Source organism: Etheostoma cragini, chromosome 13 (genome assembly GCF_013103735.1).
Source record: "Etheostoma cragini isolate CJK2018 chromosome 13, CSU_Ecrag_1.0, whole genome shotgun sequence".
In the NCBI taxonomy this organism is placed as follows: domain Eukaryota; kingdom Metazoa; phylum Chordata; class Actinopteri; order Perciformes; family Percidae; genus Etheostoma; species Etheostoma cragini.
Genome location: NC_048419.1, coordinates 21,958,370 through 21,971,040, shown reverse-complemented (window position 1 = coordinate 21,971,040; position 12,671 = coordinate 21,958,370). Strand labels below are relative to the sequence as shown.

Below are 12,671 nucleotides of genomic sequence, written 5' to 3'. Positions count from 1 at the left end.
TGTGTGTGTGTGTGTGTGTGTTTGTGTAGTGGCATATTTATTGTTGTGTTAAAGGCTCTTCTGTGCTATCATGTTATTCAGTGGTTAGGGTTGGGTTATGGTAGTAGGCTAGCTAATGGTTTATGACTCACTGCATGGTCAGAACACACAGCCTGGGCCTGGGGGAAAAGCTGCACCATGAGGCCTCCACCTGCTCCACTGAGTCAGGTGGCCTCTGGTCTGCTGTCAGCCCTGGGGCCCAGCTCGGAGCCGCGCCATAGGCCCCTGACTAGCTACTCACAGTAACATATATTGTCGCTAATAGGATCTGTTTCAGGTCATAGAAGTGCACACATGAGCAGATACACATGTGCGCATGCACGCACACACAAACACGCACGCACAAACACACAGACACACACACACGCACGCACGCACGCAGGCACGCAGGCACGCACGACGAGACATCATGGGAAAAGGCATTCAGAAAGAGGAAGCGCACGGGTTGAAGAAGCACTCTGCATCACTGATTTTTGAGACAGCATATCCACCCACACTTACACACACACATAACACAGACAGACAAACACACACGCTGACATGCCTGCACGCATATACTGTACACTGGGAGATTCTTGGACTGAGGACAACAGTTCTTTTAAGGCTGATGCTGTCAGATCCGGTCATCCTCAGAGATGCATGGAGCTCAACACACACACACACACACACACACACACACACACACACACTGACTCAAGCGCAACAGAGTAAACAATGAGACAATAGGATTTAGGCAAACAAACTAAAAAAAACATGGCATACGGTGTGTGTGTGTGTGTGTGTATGTGTGTGTGTTTGTTTGAGGAGATACATCAAAGCCATGAGTCAGGAAAGGAGGGACAAGAGGATGAAGAGGTTCAGGGTAAAGAGAGGATAGGATATAGAGCGAGGGCAGTACAGAGTGTGACATTTCAGTAGCCACAACAAACCAGATTTGAGCTGCACTGTTTTCCTCCCTCCATTGCTGAAGCTTCAACCATCCTCCTCACTCCTATATTTCAATTGCGTTACACTCTTTAATCCCATTCATGACAGTTGCGTTGTAATCCACCCAGGTTTAGTTTTCAACAAAAGAATTAGAGATGCCTTCCTCACAGAAGGTAACAAGGCTTGTGATGATGAATTACTTTTTATCTTTGCTTCTGGAAAACATCTCTTCCAAATTTACCTTTGATTAAGACTTTGCTCCATGGAAAGTTATCTGAATAGTACAGGAGGTCCATGGCATTTATGAATGACAATCATGAGGAGGAACCCAGAGGAGGAACCCGTTTCTCTTTCTCTCTCTTTAGAAAGCTCATGACCTTTTCTTTTGTCCCATCTTCAGGATAAGACTATTTTAACTTTGCACACTTGTATATCTCATAATCTAGTGTGAAGAGAGCTATGAGTTGAATCTTTTTGCACTCAGTAATCTCACAACCTTTCTTTAGCGTACTACTAATATTATTTAATATACTTTATTTTGTATCTACCAGTAAAGCTCTAGGAATAGACAAATCATAAATATGTTGTTGGCTCTGTTCAACACTTTCTTAGTGTGTTGAATTCCGCTGCCTCTAAAGAGTCTTGTTACCATCTGCAAGTCTGTTGTCACTGGGATACTGTTACAATAGAGACAGCCAATATTATAAGTTAACTGTAGACAAGTATATAAAGTGATACTTAGCGTTGTGTTTTCAGATTGTTCCAATGCCCTGAAACGCCCAATAGTTTTTTTTTTTAAATCATTTAACAAAGCATTAACATCCAGTTTAACAGCCCTGCAACTCTGAATGTCAGAATATTAGAAAGACAATTCAAATCAAAACCATGACAATCTACAGCCTCAAGAAATTGTGAAATTAATTGACACCAGTCAATCAAAGTGTCAAAACATCTCAACATAAAATGCTTCACAAAGGTCAAATTTGTTCCAGTGCTGCTGTGTTTGTTTAGATTTATTTTTTAGATTTAACAGGCAACCTTAATAAACTGATGACTGAAAGTGTCATTTTCAAGATTCTCTGCAATGTTGCCCTAAAGATGCAAAACAATCTTATTCATTGAAAAACAAAGTGTTCAATCATCATTGTCTTGAACGTGCCCCGGTCCCACCACTGCTGTCACACAGCTGACATGTTCTGTCCTGCCACTACCTTGCACAAACCACTGTAGAGATATTTGTCCTATTTTTAGAAAGCGCTGAAAGCAGCTCAGACAAGCAGAAAATATCAAAAAGCACACTATATATTTGCAGTTTCCTAGCAAAGGCATGGGAGAGTGGGGAGAACGTAAAGTAAGCGGTAACATGGATTGCCAGGGAATGCCAAGAGGAGCTTCCATCACTCTGCTGCCTTTTATCAACACAAGAGGAAAAAATGTGAAAATGCTGCAACAGCTTTATGTAAATTCTGTATATTCCAGTGATTTATGTAAACCTGCACTGTTCTTATGGATTTGCCTAACAAGTGATAAGAAGCTATGCAATAAGATAAGAAAGCCAATACATTATTAACACAGTCATCGTCTCAATGACAACAATGACAGTCTGTTAGCTCAGTGTTAATTGTGTGCTTTTCTACAAGCTGCAATGCAGAAACACCATATCAACGAGCGCACGTACAGAAATTCATTTAAAAAAGGGAATGTGTGCAGAAAAGTGATTAATTTAGTAATGAGATGCTTCACCCTTGGGTGGTGAACATAGAAGGTCATGGGGGTGGATGAAAAAGACATAAACCAACAAATGACCTTCAGGCTTGCGCGCGAGCACACGCGCACACACACACACGCGCGCGCGGGCGCGCGCGCGCACACACACACACACACACACACACGTATAAAAGCCTGTGTGTGCATTGAAGAGATAGAGAGCTTAAACACACAGCCATGTCGACAAAGATGGGAGGAGCAGGGAATAGCAGCCTCTTTAGCTGAAGCAAATGGATTTAAAATACATAAACATGAAGTACTTTAGTTTCTGTAAGGTTGTAATTCTGATTGTAAAAAAAAAACACAGTCACAATGTCTGTTTGATGATGTTTAGCAGGTAATGTTACATGTTCACTATCTTAGTTTAGTGTGTTAGCAACATTAAAACTTTGATGACATGCCAATTAGCACTAAGCACAAAGTATTTGTATCACAGTGGCCACTCTTCCAGGGGTTTGAATTAGAATATACACGCTACCAATACAAATCAACACACCAACAACGAGCACTGCCCATGGGATAGTCATTAGTTAGTGTGTAATGTAACAAATTGTCATTGGACAAATTAAAACTGGCTTGACAAGATGAAAGACCACGAAACTCCAAAGGTTACAATTTATCCTGAGGGAAACATGATTGTTGTTTACAAATTAACTCCATACCTGCTGAGATATTTCAATCTGGTTAGAGCCACAATGCTTAAAAATGTAAAGAGCTTTAACTCATGAAAGGCAGACAACCCTGCACAAGAAAACAGCATTTTTTTTATGGATGCTGACAGTGGCTCATGATCGTGGATCTATCAAGTCAGAGATGGAAGACAGTGATTGAACCGTCTGAAACTTTAAGATGAACACAAGCCTGAGAGGTTAAAGGAGAACTACAGAGAGAGAGAGAGAGAGAGAGAGAGAGAGAGAGAGAGAGAGAGAGAGAGAGAGAGAGAGAGAGAGAGAGAGACTGAGACAACAAACCACACTAGAGAGAGCGCCAGACCCAGTGTCAACGAGGAGATATAGAGAGAGAGAGAGGAAGTGGTGATTGAGGGACGATGCTTGGAAAGCATGCCTCCATTTAAACATCGCCACAACTTGCAACCAGATGGGAGGGTTAATGAGGAGAGAGTCATGCCTGAACACGATGTTGCGGTGTTGGGCTGCACCAACAGGGAGCACTGAAAGACCCAACAGAGAGAATGTGTGTTTGTGTGTGTGTGTGTGTGTGTGTGTGTGTGTGTGTGTGTGTGTGTGTGTGTAGGATTTACAGTATGTGAGGTGTGTGATTGAGGATTGAAGGTTGAAGCTAAAAACTGCATCACTGGCATACACCATATGGGCGCTCAGAGGAGCGTGGACACCCAATCTCTTTCTCTCTCTCTCACACACACACACACACACAATTACCACGTCTTTAAGAGTAATTGTTTAAAGAGACTTTCTCCATTTTCCTTCCTGGGGGTTTAAACTGGCAAGCTGCAAGGACTCTCACGCGCAGCGCCATCTCACTTTCACGGTTATTGTTGTGAAATATGCAGCAAATGGAAAGTTAAACAATTCAATTCAAGTCAAGTCAAAACACAATGCATTATTAAAACTCAGATCATAAATAACCCAGACCTTGTGTTGCATTTACATGCCTCATAATACAACATGAATTGTTTTCTCAGTCTAAATTCTGCACAAAGGGTAACTCTGACCTTGAAAATGACTGGCTGGCCAGTGTTGAGACACCATTACATAATTGTTTTTTTCTCAGTGTTAATAAGCGATAAAAATGCTATACACACACTTTCAACTGACACCCCACTAATAGGCTTTTGGCATGCAATCAGATGCTAATTTTAAGGGTTTGGCTAAGCCATTTGGAATCACAGCATCACTATACATATTCCAGGGCTGTTTTTATTTAAAAGGAGTGCAATTTTACATATTTGGATTATTTTCCTGTATGTCCAGAGGCTTTAAACATACAGAAAATATGTGTATGTGAGTGGATTGAAGAGAGTGTCAGTGGTTCAGGGATATTAGATAAGATAACATGGAACTGTATTCATCCCGAGGGAAATTGCTATACAGCAGTTGCAGTATGAATTTGAAAGAGTGCAAAAAATATCAACAAGGTGTGAATCTAGAATACACAGAATGCCCAAATATAAGGAAGGATCATAAAAAATATAAACAGGTAAAGGTAAACAACATCGTTGTCACTTCACACTTAATTTATAATACAAATCTATTATGCTTTGGGTGACGCATACAGGAACCGTAATGTTGTCACAGAGTCAATGATTTCAGGGCCGAGAGTTCAAACTTCTGGTTCTTCCCCCTTGACCTACTACAAAAGAATGTCTGTACTACTGTAGTCTATGTCCTCGAAACTTTACTTCTGGGATTGCTCCGGATGCATGTCTCTTTGGCCGGATGTCTGTTACCTTCTGTCGACCAAAACAGGTTCCTCCCCAAGGCTATTTTGCAGTGGCTCTGTGCGGATCTTAGCGCCAATCAAGTGTTATGGCTTAAGGAAAATCCAAGGAAAGGCCTCATGACATAAAGTCTTTCTTAATGTGATGTTATTTCTGCTGAAGCTTGATGTGGGGATGGGACATCATGCCACCGTGAATGATCATCCTGTTGCCCAACTTAACCATTAGTCAGCAGAAAGGAAAAAATAAAAAACTGAATCTTTAACCACTGTGCCAAAATGTGTTAGTTCCAGTTCTCTATATGTATCCTTCAATACAGTTTAAGGAGTCCTTTCTTAAATATAATGTTATCAGTGGGGTTTGTTCTAATTGGTCTAGATTCAAATATTTCGAGGATCAGGGTGTTTTCAAGGTTGTAGAAGTCACACTGACCTGCTGCAGAGGCAGCTATAAACGGTAGTACTGCAGAGACTGAGCAGTGTCAAAGATTTCATTGAGATAAAGTTTGGAGTTGTGATGGTAACTTTACTTACAGTCCTACAGAACTGTGAAGGGGCACCTGGTGAACTGTCACCTTCCTACCTATCCTCAAGGGAACATTTGGCTCAGTTCCAAATGAGATATGATTCCACACTCCATCTGTTATCCCCTGTGGCTTCTCTTCTTTGTCTTTTTCTTCAGCCTTCTCTCCTCCCAGTTGACTGTGAATTTGCTGTCTATTTGTTTTGCCACCAATGTAGTCCCTTTCTCACTGTGGAGAAGAGACGACATTGAGTTGGATAACTCTGGTCTCTCTTTCCTCCTTCTGCTACTGTTACACATAAGTAAAGCTCAGTACAGTGAAGCAAGTCGGCCTGTGTGTTTAATTGCTTTCCACTTTCAAGAAGTTCTCCCCGCTGGCCAAGATTCATACATAAGATGATTGGGGATAGCCTCAAGAAGTTCTACTTTGGTGTTTCAGTTGGGAAATTCTGCAGTTGACTTTCCTAAAAAATAATCAGCTACCATTTACAGCTGGATGACCCTGATCTTATGCCAGTAACCAAGTGGTAACCAGTAACCAAAGGGGAAACATTATAGACTAACATGACCCACTGACAAAAATTAACAATATAGTTAAGTAAAGGTGGTGTAAAATCAGGAAAACAATCTGCATGACTTGAGTATGGCTTACATTGAGCAAAATGTTTTCTCAGCACATGAATGCACAGAGACAAGAGTAGAAAAGAACAAAAATCGGAGGGAAAATAAAGAAATAACTTTATGTCTCATTGGAACTACAGCTCCGCTACTCGATCTGGCAAATTGTAATACTGCAGTTATATCCGGTAGAGAGCCGCAAAGCGAATGCTGAAGTACCGTTTAACCTGTTACGAGTTGATGAACCACTGAAACGATTTTGAAAACCTTATTTTAAATTACAAATAGTTTTCTAGTGTTGCTTTAAATCGGTCAGAGCTTTCGCACACACGAACAGGCCCACTGTTGTTAGCTAGCTAACAACTACACTGAATAGTCAGTCAGTGTATCTTCATCGAATGGTTCATAGTATATCTTAGAAAAAGTCATGCACAACTTTTTCTGCCACTTTTCCTACGAATGTCTGGCAACACAAGCGATCAGTGCACCTGCGCAAGTCAACATTGACTTTTGCTTTCACATAAATAGCAATCTCCTGGGTGTAAGTCTTGTGTTATTTGAACCATTTGTCCAGCCCAACCTCCTGGGGGTGACTTTGTTGCTCTAAAATGATTTTTAATGTAATATTAAGTAATTCCAAGTCTTGACGTTGCTAATTCAACTCATCAAAATGCTACTATGAAAAAGAATACAAACGCAGCCAATAGTAAAAATATTCCTGTTTAAAAATGTGTAGCTCCAGCCAACACGGATGAAATCAAGCCTCTCTCTTCCCCACTGTTGGTCAGAGTAGAGCGACACATTATCTAAATTGTTCACAATGTGAAAGCACAGTTTGGTGCGAGATGGCCAATCATCAAAAACAACATGCTGATTGTGAATAGGGTTCATTGTACCTCTTCCAACAGTCTAAAAAGTCCCTTTTCTCCATAATTTGAAGTGCCCAGCTTGTTTGTCTAACCTCCGTAAAAGACCACCAGAATTCTCTATCATGGCGGTCACCTTCCATGCTCAACGCTATTCAACCAGATCTATCTTTATTGGTATGTGCAGTGGGAGACAGCTGGACCTTGTTATTTCTGTATAAATCTCAATCTGAGGCAGACAGCGGCGACTCTGACCTCATTACGGCTGGTAACAAGCGTTATCAACACCGTTTGGGCGCAGGATTTATCTTCTCATTCCCCTGCTACTCCCTCACTCCTTCTGCCACAGAGCCTAACAGAAGATTCTCACGGTGGTGATCCATTTGTATTACTATATTCCTATGGGTGACATCAAGCGACTTCAACGTGCACGCAAAGCATTCAGGGAGGGTAAAATGCTACGCGTCAGAAAGCTGGCTGATGCCAATCTTTATGCAAATGACTCCATTGAACGTGACGCAAGTATCCAGTAAAAGTAGACAAAAATATTTCAAACTGACTTTTTTTCGATCTGAAATGAAGAAAGATTCAACAGCTGCATGGCCTATTTTTTGCTTGAAATGTTTTCAAAACACATATCAGTAAACTATTTTTGTAAAATGTGACATTCTATTCTTTCCGAGCCGCCATGACAGTGGTTTGAAATTCTTGAGCAGGGGCATGGGGCAACAACCATGGATGTATGATGGTTGATGCTTCATTCGTGTTGCAAAAATGGATCAGCACCACGGGCGTAAATCCTATCTTACAGTTGGGGAGGACAATAAACATAAAGTTTCTGAAGAGCAATTTTTGAAAGGGACACAAATAATATAGCCACAATTACACTTTTAGAGGATATGTGTACACAGAGCCTTACTACTATCATTAATGTAGCATTGAGACTGTACCATTATCCTTCTTTTCAGTGTTTCTGAAAATTAAATTTATTAAAGCATATAAATTAATTTTATTTTAAAGTTTACAATCAAGCCACAAAAATACCTTAAAACGTAATGACTTATTTTGAAAAAGTGTCCCCATATAAAATAAACACAATTCTTTTGTACATTTGTTAAATTAGCTGATCATAATGTAAATTAGTGAGCCACTGGTGAAGCTCATCAAATAACCCTGAAAGCCACATACCTCCAAAAATATGAACTAAGCGCAACACACTTAACCTGAGACTCTACACCTGACTGTCCCTGGTTTCACTGTTCCTCAGTTCTTTCTGTCTCCTTTGCCTGTGACATAGTGATGTTAATAATTCGATTAGCACCCATTCTTATAAAGATGTTACCCAATTGTCTTGATATGAGGACTTATAATACTCTCTTGGCGTTTTGGTGTACTGAAAAAGGATCTTATGTCAGTTTTTCTTTTCTACATAATTTTATTTGGGCAACAACCACATAAATCCTTAACGTCAGATGTCTATGAGTTAGGTTCATAGGTTCACCACGCAGTTGTATTATTAATTATTAAATTATTAAATGAGCTTGCGTCCTCCACATAAATATTAGGTTTTGTCTGGAACAGAGGATATATGTTTAACTGCAGCAAACCTACTGATCAGTCACTTAACATCCTATTGAGCAAAACACAACCTGTAGATCTCCAATATTAACCCTAATATCAGTTCACACCCATAACGTTAGGCGTATTGTTTTGTTAACATTAGTTGTAATGGGTGCATTTCTATCCAAAAGCTGGTAACATTACATTGCACTAACATAGCATCTCTCATTCTCTCCTACGGTCCGCCTGGAGCGGCTGAACTTGTCTGTAAAGCAGGCAGTGGACCAAACTGGGATTTATGCCTACAATCAGCACTGTCACACAGCATTGAAACCGGTGGCTGAAGAGCTTACATGTTTTCATCGCAAAGGCCAATGAGGTTTTATGGAAGACAAAAGCCTGTCAATAGGATTTCCTGCCATGAAATTCTTTTTCTGATACCGATAGCCGTAACAGCAATTCTAAGATACAGCCTTGCATACTGGATAGAGTATCGGAAAATATGCATGTCTTTCCAACGAACCCATGCAGTGCTTTTGTGCGCTGTTAGTTGTTAGTTAGTTTCACTGTGCTGCTAGGAACAGAGAGTACTAATAGCTCATTTACGTCAGAGCTAGCAAAATGAATGTTATTTATACCTAGAATTGTAATGGTATCTCTGTTTGTATTTGTTTATGTTTTACAAAGGGTTTCACCTAAGTCAGACCATGCAAAAATAGGAATCACATCAAATCCATACAGGTGTAGTAGTATAAAGCTACTGGGAATCAGTCACTAAACAAGTTTAGGTATCAAAATGGTATCAGAACATCTTCTTGATCTTGATTCTGTGACCTGTAACCACTACATCTAAACTAACGGCATTCCCCTCAGTCTCAACTGTATTTATTAATTAGCTAATGTTAGCATGCCAACACACGAAAAGATTTGATGCGGAACATGGTAAGCACCAATATACCTGCAGCTCTACTATTATCCTCTGGGGATCTACACTGTATTTTGTTGTCTCGCTATAGCTCTAATTACTGCTTTTTCACCTCCTGGAGTTCAAAACAGAGTTTTTAATTCAACTCAAAATGGGGGTTAACATACATATAAACTTGTGAGTAAATCAGTACTTATGCTTCATGGCTCTCTCATTTGTTCACTATGTCTGCTTTAGTAGCACAATTTCTTTTATGAAAGACAAATTGACATTTATGATAATGCAACTGAATAAATGCTATATATATATATATATATATATATATATATATATATATATATATATATATATATATATATATATATATATATATATATATATATATATATATATATATATATATATATATATATATATATATATATGCCATAAACAGTTTGTCTAGATAATTCAAAGCCTTTTAAAATATACAAAATGAGTTTGTCTTGGTTTGTTTCTGTTGATTAGACATTACATCCAAACTGTTTTGACGTGATGTATTCTTCTTGACTTTTTAATTAGCATTATCAGCTGTATATTAAATTAACAATAGGATCCTAAAATGCAGATCAAATTTTTGAAAACCTCCCAACTTCCCTCCACAGCAGAGCTACAGTTCTGGAACAACATAAAAAAAAAGAACTTACGATAATAGATCTTTCTCAATAAAAGCAATACAATGTTGTTGTTTTAAGTTACCCTTAAGTGTGTTTGAAGACATATCTAATGTATCAAGAATTAAGCCGATGGTTAGGGTTTGGCTAATCTCCCATTACCTTCCTCCACAGCACTGCGAAGGAGGGTCTGGATAGTCGGCATAGCATTCTGGGATGGGAGAAAAACATGTGTACGTTCTAAGGTTGTTTTAGTCGTGCAACATAAAACTCGGATTGGACAGATGGACTAGCTAGCTGTCTGGATTTACCCTTCAGAGGTCTAAGGAGCGTTAACCATAGTCCTCATTAATCAACCACATTTTAAAATTGCTACACAAAGAAAGCGAAAGGTGACGGACATCCGGCAAATTTCTGGTGGCAAAACAATTTCGGAAATGAAACCTTGTCAATGTAGACGAGGGTTAAGCCGGCAAAAACATTCATACAGCATTTAATTTGGTGTGCAAAATTTTACAAAAAAAATTACAAAAACAGTGCCCTGTGTTAATGTGTATCTTTCTGCTAGAAAGTTAAGAAAGCATTTCTTCATTTACAGGATGAACAAAAACCTGCAGTTCAGGTGCATTTTTAGATTTTTTACTAACAGCTGCTCTATAGAGCTTCGATGCACCTGCAAACTGTCAGAAATCGAGACAAAGAGTTAGTTGTCAGCAGGTGAGCCACTGTCAGATTGGATATTTAATTAAAAACTCCTGGTTGACGTTTATTCTTTTGTTCAGCTCTGCTGTTTACTTACTTGCGGTGTGGTTTAACGGTCGTTGCAGCTGGGGTACGACCAGCAAACATCTGATGTAAATAGAGGCCTGATCCTGTTCCTGCAGACTGGTTTAGAACATCCCAAAACTGAGGGTTCTATGCATTTTAATTGGTAGATAGTTCCACGCCTGTTTTGTATGTACAGTACAATACAGCACTACTGCACTGCGTAAATTCATACATACTGTTGTCCTGTTTGTCATTTCCTGACTCATTTTCCCTGCAGAGCTCATTAAAGTTTCCTCACTTCTCTTAAGGTCTTGGAATAAACAAGAACTGTTAGAGGAGGACATCCGTCTGGATCTGGTCCAACATCGAGCTCTCTAGTTTTTTAGAAACACAACACATCTCTATTCCCCCATTGCTACCTGTCTGAGTCAATGAGAAGCCCTGTGTGTGTGAGTTTACATTATGTATTAGTCTGGTGTAAACCACGTCAGAAAATGCTTTCCCCCAATCTCCTCTCTCCCCTGAGCACACTCCTTTCTCCCACTCACTCTCCCCTCCTCCTCCATTTTTGTGCCTATAAACTTCCAGTTCCATCCGTTGCTCAAACTTCCATCCAAACCTTCTAAAAAGAATGCACATCATCAGAGTTTAGTTTGTAAGACTGACTCATCAAATACACACCACACATACAAGCAATTTCTGAGCCATAACAAAACTTACGTAGGACCACCACCAGTTTTAAGCCCCAGTGGCTCCATGGCTGCAGAGATGGCAATGCCCGTCAGTCCATTTTTAATGGATCCCTTATTTTTTTCACTTTGTACAATCATCAGATCATAATTACTATAATCAACTTGTTTAATCCTTTAGATGGTGACAAAATACCCACTAAACAATTTACATTACCATCAGTCTAATCAGCCAATGTTAGCATGCTAACATGCTAACATTACTACATCAGTATGTTATCATTGGCATTATGAGCATGGTAGCATGCTCACGAAAGCGTAGCTATTGGCTGACGTTTTTCTGAGGACATCAATGGAGGATAAGGAGAAGTCTGGGTCCTATTTTTGGTCATGATAACGTTTTACTCATCCCATCTAGTGCAGAACATTGGACTACCTCCTGTAGCTTTCTTCACCCTTGTGTGGTGTTCATATTTTTGTTACACAGCCAATGTTGTGTAATGTTGTGGACCCACCACATAATTTGGCTTTTAAATCAATACAGCCATAACTATTTATGTAAAAATACTTAATAGATGTTTACTTTAGCTCAATTTCCAATGATATATCCATCACTTATAGTTCACATTTGCCATGTACCCTTGTGAAATCACATTTATGATCAGATGATCATTTTTGTTTTTAGTATGTAAACAAGAAACTTCAATTATAAAAAGGGTAAAAAAAACAACTAGAAACAACATTTATGATCATAATTGGTGCTTATTTCTTATAACTCAATCAGTGCTTGAAATGTAACAATTTTGTAACTTTGTGTGAGAATAGCAGGAGCGGAAATACAACATAGTTTCATAGCACCCACAGGTCTAGTAGACACCAACACCTCATCTGTAAAATCATTACATAGGTGGGGGGGGG

The 12,671-nt window shown here is 39.4% G+C and overlaps 1 protein-coding gene and 1 long non-coding RNA gene across 4 annotated transcripts in view; both read right to left on the bottom strand.

The window, feature by feature from the left end:
* The window catches only part of gria4b (glutamate receptor, ionotropic, AMPA 4b), a 113,475-nt gene that overhangs the window by 73,975 nt on the left and 26,829 nt on the right, over positions 1-12,671 (bottom strand). The window lies entirely within an intron of this gene.
* LOC117955240 overlaps positions 10,074-12,671 on the bottom strand; it is a 9,785-nt gene continuing 7,187 nt past the window's right edge. Inside the window, exon 3 of the long non-coding RNA XR_004658994.1 lies at positions 10,074-10,084. This is a non-coding gene — a long non-coding RNA (uncharacterized LOC117955240). The remainder of the gene's footprint in view (positions 10,085-12,671) is intronic.